This window comes from Felis catus, chromosome B3 (genome assembly GCF_018350175.1).
Source record: "Felis catus isolate Fca126 chromosome B3, F.catus_Fca126_mat1.0, whole genome shotgun sequence".
NCBI classification, from domain to species: domain Eukaryota; kingdom Metazoa; phylum Chordata; class Mammalia; order Carnivora; family Felidae; genus Felis; species Felis catus.
In genome coordinates, this window is record NC_058373.1 from 11,813,737 (window position 1) to 11,832,798 (window position 19,062).

A 19,062-nucleotide genomic window follows, 5' to 3' on the forward strand; every position below is an offset into this window, starting at 1 on the left:
GGAAGCCCAGACAGCTTGCCATCAAAGGCTAGGGTCTAAGTGTCCCCGGGAGTCAGAATGGGAGACACCACAGCTCCACAACCCCCGGGGAAATCTTGGCAGAGGCCCACTTGGAAACACCCACACTGACTGACATGGCCACACATTCCTTTCTAAACTCCAACCTAGGGGTCCCTGGGTGGCTCAAGCTGTTGAGCATTCAACTTTGGCTCAGGTCATCACCTCGAGGTCTGTGAGTTCGAGCCCTGCCTCGGGCTCTGTGTTGACAGCTTGGAGCCTAGAGCCTGCTTGGGACTCTGTCTCTCTCTCTCTCTCTGTCCTTCCCCCACTCACACACACACTCTCTCTCTCTCTTTCTCAAAAAATAAATGAATAAACAAACAAAAAAACCAAAACAACACCAACCTGGCTGCATTTTCCCCTCTCTTTTCCTCCCCTCTAATGAAACCAGCTGCCTGGAAATCAGAAATGAGAGCTGTAAATGGTGCCCTTGGGCGCTGGTGGGGGTGGTGGTGATGCAGCTTCCCGAACAGACCCTGCTTCAGGCTGTGGGGGAGGGGTCTCCCTAGCAGGTCCTCACTATCTGCCATAAGCTGGTCTCTATTCCTCCAGGCCCGAGGTTGAATTAATTACTGGGACTCATGTATCTGGGAGAAAAGGGAGCTTGGACACCTTGAATACTACAGTCCCCAGGCTGTTGCTTTGAGAATCTGGTCTCGTTTTTATTTTTTTGACATAAGTATGCCTTTTTAAATAGAAAATACACACATGGGGGCACCTGAGTGTCTGACTCTTGATCTCAGCTCAGGTCATGATCCCAAGGTCGTGGGATCGAGTCCTGCATCGGGCTTCATGTTGGGTGAGGAGCCTACTTGGGATTTTCTCTCTCCCCTGCTCGAGCACTCTCTCTCTCTCTCTCTCTCTCTCTCTCTCTCTCAAAAACAAAGTAAAAAACAAAAAAAGAAAAGAAAACATACACCTAATCAAAAGTCAAATAACAGAAAAAGCGTATTGTGTCTAGTGAGTAAGTCTTCATCCTACCCCTGCCCCCCTGCCCTCACCTTCTGAGACAACCTCTTTCTGGTACATCCAAAGATAGTCTTGCATCTGTAGCCACAGAGGGATGTATTTTAAACCACACAAACGGGCACATACACACTGTTCCCTCTCCCTTCCTTTTTATCTTTATTTAGCAATGCAGCTTGGAAATTCTTCCTTGTCAATACCTAAACACACTCTCCCTTTTTGAAAAAGAGGCTGTAAAGCTGTTGCAGGGCTCTGCCGTGATTTGTACAACCAGTCTCCTGCAGTGACTGGTGAGGCCGTTTCTGATCCGGAGCTCCGACAGTCAGCGTACTGAATCTGCTCGTGCCTTTTGTCGCACTGCTGCGCAGGCCCCTCTGAGCTCTCGTATGTCACGTGTGTCAAGGAGGAAGGGAGCAGAGACTCTGGCCTGCCCTCCCCCAGCCAGCGAGGCATTATTACCGCTGGACTGTCCTCCATAGGACTGTAGTCAGAAGACAGTCCGTTCGTGGAGGGGCAGCTCAGAAAAGGCATCCGGACGGCAGCTCGACTGATCACTGAGATCGGGTAGCAGCAGCAATGAAAGGACACTGTGAGCCTCCCCAAATATGCCCTGCCAGATATGCCTCTGTCACCTTTCACAGCAGGACCTTCTGTGCCAGGGACTGGGCTGGTTCCGTGACTCCTGCCGCTGGAGGCACCGCCTGTGATTCTGAGTGATGTGCACCAACACATAAGGAGTGAGCAGGATGATGGCATTCTCTGAAGGCTACCGACCTATGGCTGTTTCTCGTACGAAGGGACCTGAGCAACTTAAGTCAGCTCAGTTCTCACATTCTCTTCCCTGAGATGAAAGCTTTTGGGGAGGCTCCTTGAAAAGCCGACAGCCCGATGTCTGCCTCTGCCTGGCTTTGTTTGGAGATGGCTCGCTCCACTGTGGGCCCTGGGCGAGCCCCTCAGTGATTTCCCTTCCGACAGAGAGACGGACACTGGGAAGGCCCGAACGCACTCTGCCTGGACTGACGAGAAACCTTTTTTTATATTGAGGCCATTGTCTCAGCCCTCCTCACAACAAAAATTCATTGAAAGCCTTGGATTCCCCCCCACCCCACCAACATCATGAAAATTCTGAAACACACAGAAAACTTGAGAGAATTTTGCAATGAACACCCATCTATTTACCACTTAGACTCTTATCTACGATGAACATTTTGCTAGATTGGCTTTCCTTACAGAATATTCTTCTATCTCTCCAAGCCACTGATGCTTGAGGCTTTTTAAAAGCCTGGCCTAAAAATTCAATTCATCTGCTTTTAAAAACTTCAGAACAGGAAACTTTAACGCCTTGTTTCACGAACACAGAATAATTTAGTTCCATTCCAAATGAGGCTGCCTAGAAGGAAGAGAGAGAGGAGGGAGAGGAAAATGGAGAGGGGAAATACAGCTGTGGGAAGGCAAAGAGGAGGTGAGAGGAGAAAGGGGACGAGGGGGTGCTGGTGGGCAGACACAGGAAAGGTCTCGGGGTGGCGGATGAGCAGGGGCCAGGTCACTGGCATGACTCATGGCGAGCTGGGGTGTGCAGGTTGAGGACCCACTGGGCAGCTGTTTGTGTTAAGGATGCCGCTGGCCTCCCCCTGCCGCAGTGGGGACAGCTGCCTGCAGGCGTCCCAGGACAGTGCGGCTTGCATCGTTGCTCCTCGAACACTTCCTGGCCCGGGGGGCTCCAGCTCCATAGACAGCCGTAAAATGGAGCAGAGCCAGGATCTGGACAACCAGACACCGGCATTGAACCCCAGTTCTCTTGTTACTACCAACACGCAGGCCCTCGGGCAGCTATTGAACCTCTCTTAGCCACTGTGTTCTCATCTGGAAAATGGGCGTATTAGGAATAGATGTCTCATGGGGTTGGTGACCAGGTGAACTCAGGTGAACGCATGTGTATAATACTGGCTGAAGCAGACTCAACACCAGCTGTGTGCCAGGCGTCGCGCTCAGTGGCTTGCACGCTTTATCTCTCCCCATCCTTGTGATGGCTCTAGGAGGTGGATATTACTACGGGCCTCATTTTAGAAATGTGGAAATTGAAACTTGGGGACGGTCAAGTCCCTTCGGCAGGCGGTGCCGCTGGTAACGGTGGAGCCGGGCCGGGACCCCCCGGTTGCTGTGCTGCCCTCAGCACTGTGCCTGGTACTAACCCTGTACAATGTGACGAAACAGGCCTGCCACAGAGGGTTCTCGCAAGGTCAAGGTGAGACAACCCATGTGAAAGTGCTAATACCCACCAGGTCCTTAAAAATGTTTGCTAAAGGGCGTCCCACTTCGGCTCAAGTCATTATCTCACGGTTCATGACGTGGAGCCCTGTATCGGGCTCACTGCTCTCAGCGCAGAGCCCCCTTCAGATCTTCTGTCCCCGTCTCTTTCTCTGCCCCTCCCCCACTCACACACTCTCTCAAAAATAAATAAACATTTAAAAATGTTTGCTGAGTGACTAACATTCGTAGCATCTGTTGGTGAACGCGACAAATACTTGTCATATTCTTCAGCCGTTTTCTCTAGTCATTCATTCTATAGAAGCTTCCCTCTGATAGGGGTAACCATGGTGGGAATCTCCCTAATCCTGTTTTGTACAAATGTCAGATTTAACAAATAAATTACAAGCGAGTTGATTTTGTGTTCTGACCTCATTTATATTAGAGAAACATTGAACCTGTTACATTTTTTGCCTGTGATCAAACACCAGGGAAGTGGATGATAAATGTCAGAATCTAGGGCAAGCCTACCCTTCTCCTGCCAGTTCCAACCTGGTATTGGACTTCCCTAGTGTGCCAAAGGCAACCCAACACCCAGGGCCATCCTGGAGAACAGAACTGGGAGCCTCTTGCCTTGCCTTGCCTTTGATAAGGCCTCTCCGTGGACTGGTTGCTGTGGCATGCCTTCCCTGGTTGTTCTCCACCTTTTGTGATTGCCTTCACTTTCAAAACTTGTAAAATAATAACCCTATGAGTTTATCTCTAAATGCAATGAAGAAGATGCAGAGAATTCAGCGAGATCATATGTGGAAAAGTGCTTTCAAACTTTTAAGAAAAATTTCTGGGCAAATGCAATATTTTGAAAACCAGCTTAATAGCCAAAAGGTGGAAGTGACCCCCAGTGTCCATCAGCAGATAAGCGGATACACAAAACGTGTGATGTATATACAATGGAATATTATTTGGCCTTGAAAATGAAGGAAATTCTGATACATGCTACAACACAGATGAATTTTGAGGACACTATGCTAAGTGAAGTAAGTCTGAAAAGGACAAGTACTATAAGATTCCACTTATATGAGGTACTAGAGTAGTTAAATAATGGATTCAGACTGTAGGATGGTGATTGCCAGGGACCGGAGGGAAAGAGGAATGGGGAGTTACTGTTTCATGACACAGAGTTTCGGCTTTGCGAGGTGTTCTGGAGATAGATGATGGTTGCCCTGAGCTGTACCCTTAAAAATGGTTAAGGTGGGGGGTGTGCCTGGGTGGCTCAGTGGGTTGAGTGTCTGACTCTTGATTTTGGCTCAGGTCATGATCGCAGGGTCATGGGATTGAGCCCTGCATTGAGCTCTGTACTGTACATGAAGCCTGCTTAAGATTCTGTCTCTCTCTCCCTCTGCCCCCCTCCTCCGCTTGTGCGTGCTTTCTCTCTAAAATGAAAATTAAAAAATGGGTAAATTTTATGCTGTGTATTTTTCCCCAAATAGGAATAATTAACTAATTAAAAACAAGTTCATTTTCTCTACAATGGTGTTTTTTGTCTTATTTTTGCCTTAGCCAGTTAAGAGGACACTGTATTTTGTACTTTGAATAAGATCCAGGGACCAGAGCTAGGACGGAGGCACACTGTGACAAAGACAAAGTGTAGGGTTTGGAGTCGAAGTTAGGGCCTTGTGCCTTGCTTGGGGTCCAAAGGTGATTCCAGTGCCCCTTGACTGCCCTTCCCTGGAGTAAGAGGTCACAGTAGTTTTGGGGACTAAGTGAATGATGCCTAACTGAGGAGTCTTCAGACTGAAGGGGGTTCAGAATGACAGGGGGCACCCAGGAGGGTTTGGGACCCCAACACTCTCCTCTGTGAAACGATGGGCCCGACACCACATGGGAGTCTGCATCTTGTAATTTCTAACCAACTGTCAGCACCAACAAAGAAACAACTCAGCCCATAAACCTCTGCATTGAGTCAAGACCACATGAAGCCAGTCCCTCAATTCCAAGAGATCCGCGATGTTTTGAGGGAGAGCAGAAAATCCCAAGTTAAGTGTTTATAATTCGCCCCTGTAGTTGTAAACACTCAACTGTGTTACCGTTCCTTCTCTCCCCCCCACCTTCTCTCTCTCTCTCGTGTGTGTGTGTGTGTGTGTGTGTGTGTGTGTGTGTGTGTGTGTGTGGTGATGATTTAAATATATCAGTAATTTTTGTATCACAGAACATTACATCTCTTTTCAGCTTTTCATTTCCAGGATAAACTAATCCAGTTTTCTGTTTGTTTGGTTTTTCTTAAAGGCCAAGGCTTTTAGCATGTCATTATGACCAGTTGTAATTTCCATTCCTGTGTGGAAAAGAGTTAAAAGCTTTTCTGTGTCCTTCATTACCTCTTTCCCAGAGGTGAAATTTAACTTAATGTTACAGCAACAATTCTGCAGGTAATGCCCCACATGCTGACTTCCCCTCTGCACATTTACCGATGAGCCACAGCTGACAGGTGACCCTCTTCAGCGCCGACTGCTGATAATGGTCACGTGTGGCATGGAGATGAGGGGAATCGTTGTCAGCAGGTCCTATCTGGCTCTATCCCTTCATAGCTATGTGGCCTTGAGCCTCCCTCACCTGTACAATGGGAATAAAAGTGGGCTTCAGAACTGTAGAGAAGAGAAATTGAAATGACATCTTTTTTTTTTTAAGCTTTTAAAATTTATTTTGAGAGAGAGTGAGCAAGCAAGCAGGGGAGGGGCAGAGGGAGAGAGAGGGAGAGAGAGAATCCCAAGCAGGATCCACACTGTCAGCACAAAGCCCGATGTGGGGTTCGCACCTACAGACTGTGAGATGGTGACCTGAGCTGAAACCAAGAGTCGGACGCTTAACAGACTAAGCCACCTAGGCACCCCAAAATGACATCTTTAACTGTCAGCTCCCACCTCTTCTTCGTCCTGTTCTCCTTTTCCTTTATTCTCTTTGAAATGAGAATTTCTCTACTATCAGTCTCTTTGCTTTTTTCTTTCTTTTTCTCCTCCCTCTTTCTTTCTTTCTTTCTTACTCTTACCAATGGAAACAATGCAGAGACCACAATAAATACAGCACACTGTTCCTTCCTCCTCAACGACAAGGCATTTGTTTTATTTATTTTTTTTACTGGGCCACCTTTCCTGATTTCTGGTCACAAGCTGGCAGTTGGCAATTGGTCATTTGTCCGTTGTTGCACAGAGAGCTACATACATGGGCTATTATGACCAGCATCTGAATCTTTATTTTCAAGCTGAATAAAATTTTCCAATTTCCTGCCATCTAGCCTACTGGCATCCCAGCAAACCTGTGGGTTTCCTTCATTAAGGAATTTTGCAGCAAAGTCCTTTCAATCCGCTGGGAGAATTTTGCTCACTATGGTTTTCACTGAACCCCGTCCTTTTCATTCCCTCATTAAGAGACCTTATTTCCAGCTCTGCCTCCAATTCTGTTTTCACATTGAACCAGCCTCCTTTTCTGTTAGCTTTTTCACGAGGAGGGCCTAGTACTTCACTCCACGTCAAACTGTTTCCTTCATTTCAGAAAGGAAAACAGATCTTTTGTTCAAAAGTTTCTTCAGTCTCTTCCTCAAGCTTTCCCCCTGCTTTGTACTTTGTACTGAATAGCAGCTGCACCTTCTGGAACGGTCCTGAACTGTCTTCTGCTACGCAATGCGGAGAATATACTTTCTCATAATCTGAAGTTGCTGGCAGAGCAGAAAGAAACAAAACACAAAAGCTGCATTTCAGGAACTCCATTTAGTGAAATATACTTCCTTTTTGGTAGTATGCCAGCTAATTTCTTCAGCAGGCAATGATATTTTGAAAGTAAATGACTATGGGCGAGGGGAGGGAGTCAGTGAAGGGAATCAATATACCAAATCAAGTGATGTTGTCCATTCATTCATGAAACTGTAGAAAAGAGATAAATTCACTGGTAAATGCAATGTGTTACCGTAACAATTTTGTTGCGTGTTTCTCATGTACAGGAGAATAAAAACAAACAAACAAACAAACATGTGTTTGATGATAAAGGAATTGCTGTAGATTACAAATACCTTACAAAGTGTGTTAAAACAAATCTAATCTCTTACAAATGCACAAAATAGACCTTATATTGAAATTTTTAAAATTTTGTAATAATTAAAACCTTGAGATTATCTCTATGTTTCCATACTTGCTCTGGAAGGGTCTTTAAATCAATTTATTAAGGTTACAAGTAGATGTGTATGAATTAAAAGGGCATTTTGCATTTCCCTATATAGTTTCAACAAAGAATTCCATCAATTATCTTGTTTTTTTCTTCTTTCCAGATTAGCAATTTATGATATAAACAATAAGCGATATGCTTTAAAACACACAAATCAGCATTAAAGCAATACCCAGAACTATTGATTTTCACTTTTATGTTAACTAACTTCTATCTGAGCACCAAATTACATTATTTTCTATTCAAATATTTTTGAACACCCACTATGTGCCAGAATTGTGTATGCGCTATGGGAGAATACAAAGAAATATAAAGCAGTCTCTTCCCTTGAAGAGTATTCCACATTCAGGAAGACAAGACACCCATGAAATGACTTGAAAACAACTAAAGACTTATTTGGTTTTTTTTTAAATTTTTTTTTTCAACGTTTTTTTTTTATTTATTTTTGGGACAGAGAGAGACAGAGCATGAATGGGGGAGGGGCAGAGAGAGAGGGAGACACAGAATCGGAAACAGGCTCCAGGCTCTGAGCCATCAGCCCAGAGCCCGACGCGGGGCTCGAACTCATGGACTGTGAGATCGTGACCTGGCTGAAGTCGGACGCTTAACCGACTGCGCCACCCAGGCGCCCCAACTAAAGACTTCTTTATAAGAAATAAAATTATTTATGTATCATGTACTTTCAAAACATGACCAAAATCAATGTTCACATTTAAAAAATTCAAGAAGGTACAAGAGTATAGTGAAAAGTAATTTTCCCTTCTCCCCCTCACCCAGATCTTTCCTAAAGGCCATCTCTGTTATGAGTTCCTTGTGTATACTTCCAGTGTTGGTATAAGCAGATACAAGCATATGTAAGCTTACGTATAATCACATACATCTATTTACACAAATCTCGGCCCATATTTTAAAGAAGATTAATCTATGGGACGCCTGGGTGGCTCAGTCAGTTGGGCGTCTGACTTCCGCTCAGGTCATGATCTCGCCATTAACGAGTTCAAGCCTCGCATGGGACTCTGTGCTGACAGCTCAGAGCCTGGAGCCTGCTTCAGATTCTGTGACTCCCTCCCTCTCTCTGCCCCTCCCCAACTCGCATTCTGTCAGTTTCTCTCTCTCTCAAAAATAAACATTAAAAAAAATTTTTTTAAAAAGATTAATCTAGAACAACTAGCCACTGCTTAGCAATCTCAGGAAATGATCACATAGTAGACACTCAATAATTATTTGGATGGCTAAATGAGAATGGCATTCCTCTTTGGTAGGACATTTCAATTTCTAACTATTTGAAATAATGGTGTGTGAAACATTTTTGTGATCCAACCCTTCCTTAGGTAGATTTTCAGAAGGTGAATTACTAGGTCAAGTCTTTTAGGTCTTACCAAATTGTGTTCCAACAGCTGTTTACCCCCATCAGGACCATCATGGTTATTTAATTGTTTTCCATCTTTGTTAATTTGGTAGATGAAAAGTGCAATCTCATCATTGCTTCAGTTTGCATTTCTTGGAATTAGTGAAGCTGGACATTTTCCCAAATGTTTGCCGGTCATTTCTATTACCTGTTTTTGAGAAATGTCTGGTAGGATCCTTTGCATATTTAACTATCGAGGCTTTTCTTACTGAAGGTTATGAGCTCTTTAAATATTAAAACTATTAATTCTGTTCCTCATTATTAATAAATAGTTCCCCTCATCTAGTGTTTGCCTTTTGAGTTTTGATTTAATTAGCTTATTTTTGGCCCAGAAGATATACATTTTTATCTGTTCACTGCTATCCATTGAGTCATTCATAATTCATTTCATTACCTTTGAGGCTAGAATAACCTACTTATTGCATCCTTTCAAGAACCGTGTAGAGACAGAAGGAAAGTCCACCTTACAGACAGAAGGAAAGTTCACCTTACAGTAATAATAGCCTGTCAATAGGGCAATTTTCTAAGGATTCATCTGTAGAGGTTGAGAATTCATTCTCTTTTTTTGGATCTGATATATGTGGATTTAAGAAAACATCTTAGACATCCTTTTTGAGATGACACCTTATTGGTGCCATTTCCAGGTGGGAAGCGAATCATTTGAAGTTGTCGAGAGCCGTTATCTTTCTTCTCTCTTTCCCTACTACCCAGAGTGGAAAATTGCTAAAGATTGGGTTTCTAACTTCTCAATGTATTCATCTCAAATTCTTTATTCAGACAACTCAACCTGTTCTCTTGGCCACCATTAAGAATAAATCTGAATATATCAGTCAGAGTCCTTCCAAGAAATAGAATCAGTAGGAATCATCATCATCATCATCATCATCACCATCATCATCATCATCATCATCATCATCATCATCTCTCTATCTAGAGAGGCTTATTTTAAGGAATCGGCTCATGTGATTGGTTGGGGTGGTTAGCAAGTCTAAAATCCAGACAGGATTTCCATGTTACAGTCTTGAGGCAGAATTCCTTCTTTTCTAGGAAACCTCAGTTTTTGCTCTTAAGAGCTTCAACTGATTTGAAGAGGCATTATTGAGAGTAGTCTTTATTACTTAAGGTCAACTCAGTGTAAATGCTAATTAAATCTACAAAAAATGTTCACAGCAACATCTGGACTAGTGTTTGATCAAACAACTGGGCGCCATAACCTGGCCAAGCTGACACATGAAATTAATCTTCACACTGAATCTTCCCAGTGGGTGGATTTCTTTCTCAGATCGTGCTTCTGTGATCCCATAAGCTTGTTTGTGAGTATGTAGTCTCCTAGGTTTTATTAAATATATTATAAGATACTGATAGTTCATTTATGAATACAATGATTGTCAGAATGTTTCTATGGCTGGTTCACTGGCTGTACAAAAGTACTGCTCCAAAATTTGGATTGAAGGGAATCCCATTCTAGAAATTAGGAATACATTATATATAGCTTGGACAACATGGTCATTGGACAGTTTCAGATCTAGTAGGACATGTGATAAGAGGAACTGTTGAGTGCGCAGTTGTGTACCCATTGTCTGGGGTGTTATGGAGGCCTGGGCTAAAACATCAGCTCTGCACCTGCTTAATAGTCAAGAGAACAAGGCAAGACCTGGGAAAGGGAGGCTGGAAGCATTAGTTGGCTGGGGTGCCACCAGTTCAGAGGAAGAATATGGAGCCAGATGTGATAGCCTGTGATGGCAACCAGTCAGGTCCTGGGAGGGTGAGTGGCAGGAGCTCCTGCATCCTGGCAATGGGAATGGAATTATGTATGTAGCTGTTGCCGAACTGGTAATGAAGAGGAGCCTATATATGAGGATCACAATAGAGTGAGACAAAGGACTCTCTACCACCAGCACTGGTGCTGGGGCAAGGGGACAGTCCTGTTCACAGGGACTTGTGTGGACAGAAGAAGCAAAGCTGGGCCTGCTTCTCACTCAAGCTGTTCAATAAGATACGCCAGTCCTCAGTCTCTCGGAGACACACGGTCTTGGGACTAAACGGTCACAAACACCTCCTGAGAAATGAATCTGACGTTCAGAGTGCGTAGGTCTCTCGCACAATGCCATGTAGTTATCTGTTAAGATAAATGTCTTCATATGTGTTATTGGTTGAACTATGTCCATCCCCCCCTAAGTTCATATGTCAAAATCTTAACCTCTGGAATCTTAGAATGAGGCCTTTTCATTGCAGATGTCATTAGTTAAGATGAGGTCCTACTGGAGTAGGGTGGGCCACTAATCCAATATGACTGGTGTCCTTATAAAAAGCGGATGGGATGCCTGGGTGGCTCAGTCGGTTAAGCATCCCACTCTTGGTTTTGGCTCAGGTCATGATCTCATGGTTCATGAGTTTGGGCCCTGCATCGGGCTCTGTGCTGACAGCGAGGAGCCTGCTTGGGATTCTCTCTCCCTTTCTCCCTCCCCCTCCCCCACTCATGCTCTCTCAAGGTAAATAAACTTTAAAAAAAAGGGGAGGGGATCTAGGACACAGACATTGCACACAGGGAGAATGCCATGTGAAGGTGATGTAGAGATTGGAGTGATGCTTCCAGAAGCCAAGAAACAGCAAAGATGCCAGCAACCATCAGAGGCTAGTGGAGAGGTGTGGAACAGATTTTTCTAATAATCTTCCAAAGGAACCAACCTCCACCAACACTTTTTTTTTTTTTTTAAGTTTACTCATTTTGAGAGAGTGTGGGAGGGACAGAGAGAGACAGAGAGAGAAAATCCCAAGCAGGTTCCACATAGCACAGAGCCTGATGAGGGGATGGATCCCATGAACTGGGTGTGAGATCATGACCGGAGCCAAAACTGACTAAGCAAGCCACCCAGGGGCCCTGAGAAGTTCTTATAGTTTAACAAAAATGGTGGCATGAAAATTCAGACTCTGAATATATATCTATCCTATAAAGAGACCAAAAGATTTCTCAATAAGATAATTTAAAGGTGTACATAACTTTCCATTTATCCATTCACCAAGTAAAGATGTTTAAAATGCCCACAAAAACTTTGAGAATCACCGAGTTAGAATCACAATACAGGATTATTCAGAAGTTTCAGAGACTTTCTTTGTAAGGGGAGCAGGAAACCAACATTCAAGTTTCTGAACAACCCATCCTAAGACTAAATTATATTTGTTTGGTCTTTATTTTCATGAGCATTTTTTCAATAACAGTTATTTAAAAAATTATTTTTTATGTTCTATTTTTATTTTTGAGAGAGAGACAGAGTGCGGGGAGGAGGGGAGGGGTAGAGAGAGAGGGAGACACAGAAACCGAAGCGGCTCCAGGCTCTGAGCTGTCAGCACACAGCCCCATGAGGGGCTCGAACTCACAAACCATGAGATCATGACTTGAGCCGAAGTTGGACCATCAACTGACTAAGCCACCCATGTGCCCTGCAATAACAGCTATTTTAAAACTTACACTGAAATTTCATTTGAATGAACTGAGATTTTTTTTATTGAAGTGTAGTTGACATATTTTATTATATTGGTTTCAGACGAACAACATGGTGATTCAAGATTTATATACATTACGAAGTGATCACTGCAATAAATCTAGCTACCATCTGTTATCATACTAAGTTGTTACGTATTATTGACTATATTCCTCTATGCTGTACATTATATCCCGGTATCTTATTTATTTTATAACTGGAAGTCTATACCTTTTGATCCCCTGCCCTTATTTTGCCCATCCCCCAATTCCCTCTCACCTCTGGCAGCCACCATATTGTTTTCTGCATCCATGAGCCTATCTCTGTTTTGTTTCACGTATAAGTAAATCAGATGGTATTTGTCTTTCTCTGACTTTTTTCACTTTAGATCCATCCAAATTGTCACAAATAGCAAAATCATTCTTTTTTTCGACTAATATTCCATTGCGTATACACACACACACACACACACACACACACACACATATACACACCATATTTTCATTCACTGATGGACACTTAGCTTGTTTCCGTATCTTAACTATTGTAAATAATGTTGCAATGAACATGGGTATGTACACATCTTTGCAAAGTGATATTTTCATTTACTTAGGGTAAATACCCAGAAGTAGGATTGCTAGGTCATATTGTAGTCCTATTTTTCAGTTTTTGAGGAACTTCCATACTGTTTTCCACAGTGGCTGCAGTGTTTTACATTCCCAACTGTGCACAAAGATTCACTTTTCTACGCATACCCACCAACACTTGTAATTTTTTGTCTTTTTGATGATAGCCATTCTAAGATGTGTGAGGTGATACCACTTTGTGGTTTTGATTTGTGGAGAAGTTCATTTTAGTTAAGCTTATTTTTTTTAAACACGCTGGAATTTGTTTTTACAGATTGAAGGAATAAGTGTCTTTCCATATGTTCATCAACAGCAATTACCCAAGAAGAGCCTTGTTCCCTAGATCTCTGGATAGAGAGACATTTAATGTTTTCTATCACCCCACAGAATAATATGAAAGACACAACACTGATGCAAATACAAACACAAAATTAAAGGGAAGAGTTTCTTGGTTAAATCTATTGATGGAAAAGTTAAAGTTTCAAAGTAAAATTTGAAGTTATGTTTTTTTCTGCTTTTTTTTTTTTTTTTTTTGCTTTTGGTTTTGTTTTGTTTTTGTCTTTGTCTTTGAAACAGTACATGGTCATAAGTAGTCAATCACAGTCATAATGCTTAAGCCAAAGGTAATTTGAACCATTCAAGGCTACCTTGGAAGTTTTGGCCTATTCTGTCATCCTGTAAAATCCAAGGAAGGACTTTTGGTTTGAGCACTGTTTAGGGACCAGAAATGAGAAGTCACTTCAGTTTGGTTATTTACTTTTCCATCTGAAAATGGAATACATTACTGACAATCTGACAGAAAGAAAAGGAGGGGAAATATTTGTAGAGTATTTCAAAGTTAATGCATACCTTTTAAATTTAATATATTTTTAAGTAATTCTTTTTTAAAATGTTTATTTTTGAGAGAGAGAGAGAGAAAGAGAGAAAGCATGAGTGGGAGAGGAGCAGAGAGAGAGGGAGACACAGAATCCAAAGCAGGCTGCAGGCTCCGAGCTGTCAGCATAGAGCCCCATGCTGGACTCTAAGTCACGGACCACGAGATCATGACCTGAGCACAAGTTGGCCGCTTAACTGACTGAGCCACCCAGGGGCCCCTAAACTTATTATCTAATTAGATAAGCTACATGTTGTTTTAGTGCACTTTTCATAAAAATAATTCTATTGCAAATATTTACTTCATAGACTAATTGCATTTTGAGCTCAAGATAATCTTAGTTGTAGTCACTAAAGATGATGGCTCACATGAAAATATTTAGATGATGAGAAAAACTCCACCAAATTTATTTATGTTACATGCCTGAAAAGGAATGGCCATTGAATAATATGTTTTGATATTCAAAAGCACCCAAATTCCCTAGAAAGTTAGGAAACCGAGAAAATAAAAGGAAATTATGTAAAAGATGGTTGCAGGCAACATTCAGGAGACTGACCAGGTTTTTCACCAATCATCCTAGTACTGTGCCCAGAAAAAAGTCAGCTGACAAAGTTACTAAAGCAGCATGATCTTAAGATTTCCTTGTCTTGTGGGTCCCCAAGACCTTTCTCAACTTCAATAACTTGCTAGGAGGACTCGTAGAACCCAGTATAAATGGTACCAAACAAAATCAGCAAAGAGAAAAGCCTCTCAAGTTGGCTCAGACCCCACTTCACCAACAGTGCCTCCATCATAGATAGAAATCATTTCTGCTGGGGTTTGTTTTGTTTTGTTTCCACCCTCTTGTGTTGACTTGGCCCCATCTCTTTCAAGGCTAAACGCAGAAACATCACCTCTGTTCCACCACCCACGTCTCTCCTTCCCTCTCTCTCCTCCCCCAGTAACATTAGCTGAGTTTCGGGGCATGTAAGACACAGCAGGCACTGTTCTAAGGACTTTATGTATTTACTCTACTAATCCTCACAGCCGCCCAATAAGTTGGGTGTTATTACCTCCATTTTACACAAGAGAAAATGGAGGCACAGAAGGTTAAGCAACCTCTCAAGGTCTTGCAGCCTCCATTCAAAGGCGCACAGTCTGGCTCCAGATCCAAGTTCTCAGCTCCTGTGTTGACACTGCCTCTCAGAATAACTTACCCTGGGGCACAAGGCAGGCCCCCGTGGCCCTACCGGACCCAGAGAAACACGGGAACACTAGAGAATCAAAGCCAATCCTCTGCTAACTGAAACCCTCTCCTTACAGGCTTTTCCAAATCTCCTGAATAGCCTTGATTCATGTTCTCAACAGTGACTAAACGAACCACAAAATCCTGTGCCTCATGAACTCTTAAAAAGCAGAGACAACAATGTGAATGTATGTTTTAAAATGATTAAAGGTGGTAAATCTTACCTTATATGTAGCTTACCACAATTTGTACAAAGCAGATATAATTTCGGGCAAAGGACTTCTGGCATGCCTGTGCATTTTAGTGTGTCACAGATACCCCTTCTTCGTGCATCTAAGTAATCTTTGGGGGAAAGATGTTCTACTTTTGTTTGCTTGACTCTCTGGGCTGATCCTGCGAGCTCCCAGATCAAGCTGTGTTTGCTAATCCCTGCTCAAAGTGCAAGCCTGAAGATAAGCCAGTGCTAACTATTATCCCTTTCTGTGTATGTAACACAATGCTGCTTTAAAAGTGTTCTTTTCCTACATTAACTCATCAGACTTTCATAGTTAACTGTCCTGCAAAGAAACTGCAGCAGATATAATCATCTATATTGTATGGCAGAGGAAGTTGTGAGGGCGATGCCCTGGGAAACCCAGGTCTTGAAGCTTGTAAATGGCAGAGGTGAGGTCAGAGCCTGGAGCCAGCTTCCGATTCTGTGTCTGCCTCTCTCTCTGCCCTCCCCCGCTCACACTCTGTTTCTCTCTCTCTCTCTCTCTCTCTCTCTCAAAAATAAATCAACATTAAAACAAATTTAAGAAAAAGAAAAAGAAAAAGAGAAAGAAGCAAAGACTTTTCAGTAACCAGAGTCCCTTTTCTCAAATTCTAGAATTCCAAGAGGGCTGAGATTAGGGTGACACAAGTGAGGCACTTGCCTTGGGCACAAAATGTAAGAGACACTAAATCAAGACAAAGAATGTTTTAAGGTAGTATCTTTAAAAGTTTAAAATTAATATTCAAATATCCCTGCTGAACAAAATATCAAAATTTTAAATGAAGGCCAGCTGCTTGCTTATTTCACACCCCTGCATTTTTGGGCAACGGGAATGGTTGTTTCCTATTAGCTTCAGGTTCCCAGACACCTGGGGCCGTCTCCTCCTTGTCCGGTGTATTTGTGAGGGTTGCCAAGGGTGTGCAGACAGACTGAGTGATGCAGGATTCTCTATGGAGTCATGATTTTTTTTTTTTTTAATTGTAGAGGAAGTTCAGAACTGGGCTGGGGTCAGATGACCAGAGAATGGCTAAGTTCAGGTTGGATCCCAAAGTTCATGGTGCCATGGCCCCTGTGCTTTGCTTGCTGCTATGTTGCCTCTATCCACTCTTGTCTTCCTAGTGCCTATACCTAGCAAGGAGAAAACACACGTAAAGGAATCACTCTCCTGCACACTGGAAATTAAAAGAGCCTAAATAAAGTCCAAAGGAGTGCTCAGGATGGAGATATTTCTGGTTGGCCAGTCGTGGGCTATTGCATAACATGACAGCAATTCCAGCGATTGTATCAGAGAGCTGGGGGCAAGATCTATTTTTCACTACCCACACACAGGGTGTGTCCTACTTTTAAGGAGCTCTGATAAGTGGAAACCTATATTTACATTAAAAGTACATTAAGTTGTGATGATTTACTTTGGCTAAATCATGATGAAGCCCATCCGATATCAAGTTCTCCAAATCTATTAAATGGAATTTGATTTATGGTTGGTGGGTATTTTGATGACCTGTTGGGTAATTTTATTGTAGCAAATCTTCAATCAGCTGTTATTTGAGCATCTACAGTTGTGCATTGGTAAACAAAATAAAGTCTGAGTCAAGGTCTCTACCTCCGGTAAAGCCACGTGGAGTCTACTTAGGGAGATATGAGCCGTATACCCAAATAGACAAATATTAACTTATGATAAGGGCTACCTGAATACTGAATAGCATAGCCATTAGCTCATAGAAATTCCAAGGAGGAAAAGCAATCACTTTGGAAGAGAGAAAACAGAACGGTTTGGCATGAACTGATTCTGTAGGATGGGTACCTAGTTGGAAATGTGAGCAGTGCATATTTGAGGTCTGTGGGGAGGGCTGTGCAAAGGTAAGGGGCCGTCAGGTGCCAGACAGGATCACGTGAGAGTGATACCATCAGTCCTGCTGAATAGCAGCTGTATCAAGCTGGCAGAACACCAATCTTAGACCTGAAAGTGGTCTCCTCTCTCACAGGACAGCTGTAAATGGATGAGATGTTCCAGGGAACTGATCAAGACCAGCTCCTGGGGGCTGTCTTCATGAGAAGAGCCAGGGGAGAGCAGGAAGGCAATCTCTTCTGATTGAGAAGAAATGGTAAAGCAGTCAGAAGAAAGCAAAGAGTGTGCAAAGTCAGAAAGGGCCAGGCCCCAAGAGCTATAGGAGGTGAGTGGTCAGTGTGAGGTGCAGGAGAAAGGCCGAGAAACGTTTGAGACTGTGGGTCATAGTTTTATGGAAGGGGTTTCCTGGTGGCATGGCTTCCCGAGGACTGTACTGGTCTGTGTGACGTGAACATGCCCTTGATCCTGCAACCTTTTTGTTTGTTTGTGCCTTCGGCTAAGGGAGAAGAGATTGGCTTATTGTGCACATGTAACATTCAGCCACAACTGAGAACAGAGCTAACCCAGGATGTCACAGGTCCAAGGCAAAGGACCAAAGAGGACTGTTTAGGTATGAACAAGGAGGGTCTCTCAAAGATGGTTACTGTGATCAGATGGCAGTGGATGTTCTAGATCCATTAGACAGGTTCTAGACAGTAGGCATGGAGTCCAACAATTGGCATCAGCGTCCCTAACCTATGGCTTTCTTTGTTTCTGCTCCTGGAGTTTCCACGGGTGCACAAGCTAGTGGCTTACGTGGACCTCTGCTTCGTCTCTCTTCTTTTTCACTTTAGGCTGCACATTGGCTCTCATGGTGTGGAGGTTTCTAAGAAGATGGCCTTAAGGCCAAGAGCTTCAAGCCAACTGTGTTAGTCTAATTCATTTTAGTGGTGTGTTCCTTACAATAAAATGTGGAATATCTTTGGAAGGACACTAAAATCTGGGATGTCTTTAGAAGGAGTTAGGAAAATAGTTACATAAACTGCTTTCCCAGAGGGGTACTGGGTAAATGGGAACAGAGATGGGGAGTTTTCATTGTGTACCCTTTTGCACTCTTTGAATTTTGAACCAGGTGTTAACTGTTAAAAAAACTTAGGGGCACCTGGGTGGCTCAGTCGGTTGAGCATCCGACTTCAGCTCAGGTCATGATCTCACTGCTTGGCGTGTGAGTTCGAACTCCGCATCTGGCTTGCTGCTGTCAAGGCAGAGCCTGTTTTGGATCCTCTGTCTCTCTCTCTCTCTCTCTCTCTCTCTCTCTCTCTCTCTGCCCCTCCCCCATGCATGTTCTCTTGCTCTCTCTCTGTCTCTCTCAGTCTCTCTCTCTCAAAAATGAATAAACATTAAAAAACCTAAAAATTAAAAAAAATCAAAGACTAGAACATGTGTGCCAGGAAAAAAAAAAAAGGAATAAAATAAGAACAAACGTTTTAAGATTAAAATCTTCACAGGATGCTCCATCAAAAATAAGCAAACAGGCAAACTCTTCTGCCATTTAAAGAAGTGGCCTTGTTAAGGTATAGCTGACACATGGTAGCTTGCACATGTTGAACGTGTACAATTTGGGAAGTTTCGACATGCATTTCCTTCTGTGAAACAATCAGCATAATAAAGACAATGAACCTGTTCACTACCTTTGGAAGTTTTCTCATATCCTTTGAAATCCCTGCCTCCTACCTTTCCCCACCTTGTCTCCCATCCCCAGGCCACCAAAGCACTGATCTGCTTGCTACTGGTTTGAATTTTCTCAATGTTGATATAAATGGAATTATATAGTATGTACTTTCGTGTCAGGCTTCTTTTACTCAAGCAAAGTTATTATTA

General features: G+C 42.9%; 1 long non-coding RNA gene across 1 annotated transcript; it reads right to left on the reverse strand.

Annotated features, from left to right (window-relative positions):
* Positions 1-6,358: 6,358 nt before the first annotated feature.
* On the reverse strand, positions 6,359-15,583 carry LOC109500524. The gene is made up of 2 exons (XR_002158106.3): positions 15,325-15,583; positions 6,359-7,187 (listed from the first exon to the last, which is right to left on the reverse strand). It is a non-coding gene; the product is annotated as an uncharacterized LOC109500524 (long non-coding RNA).
* Positions 15,584-19,062: the final 3,479 nt, after the last annotated feature.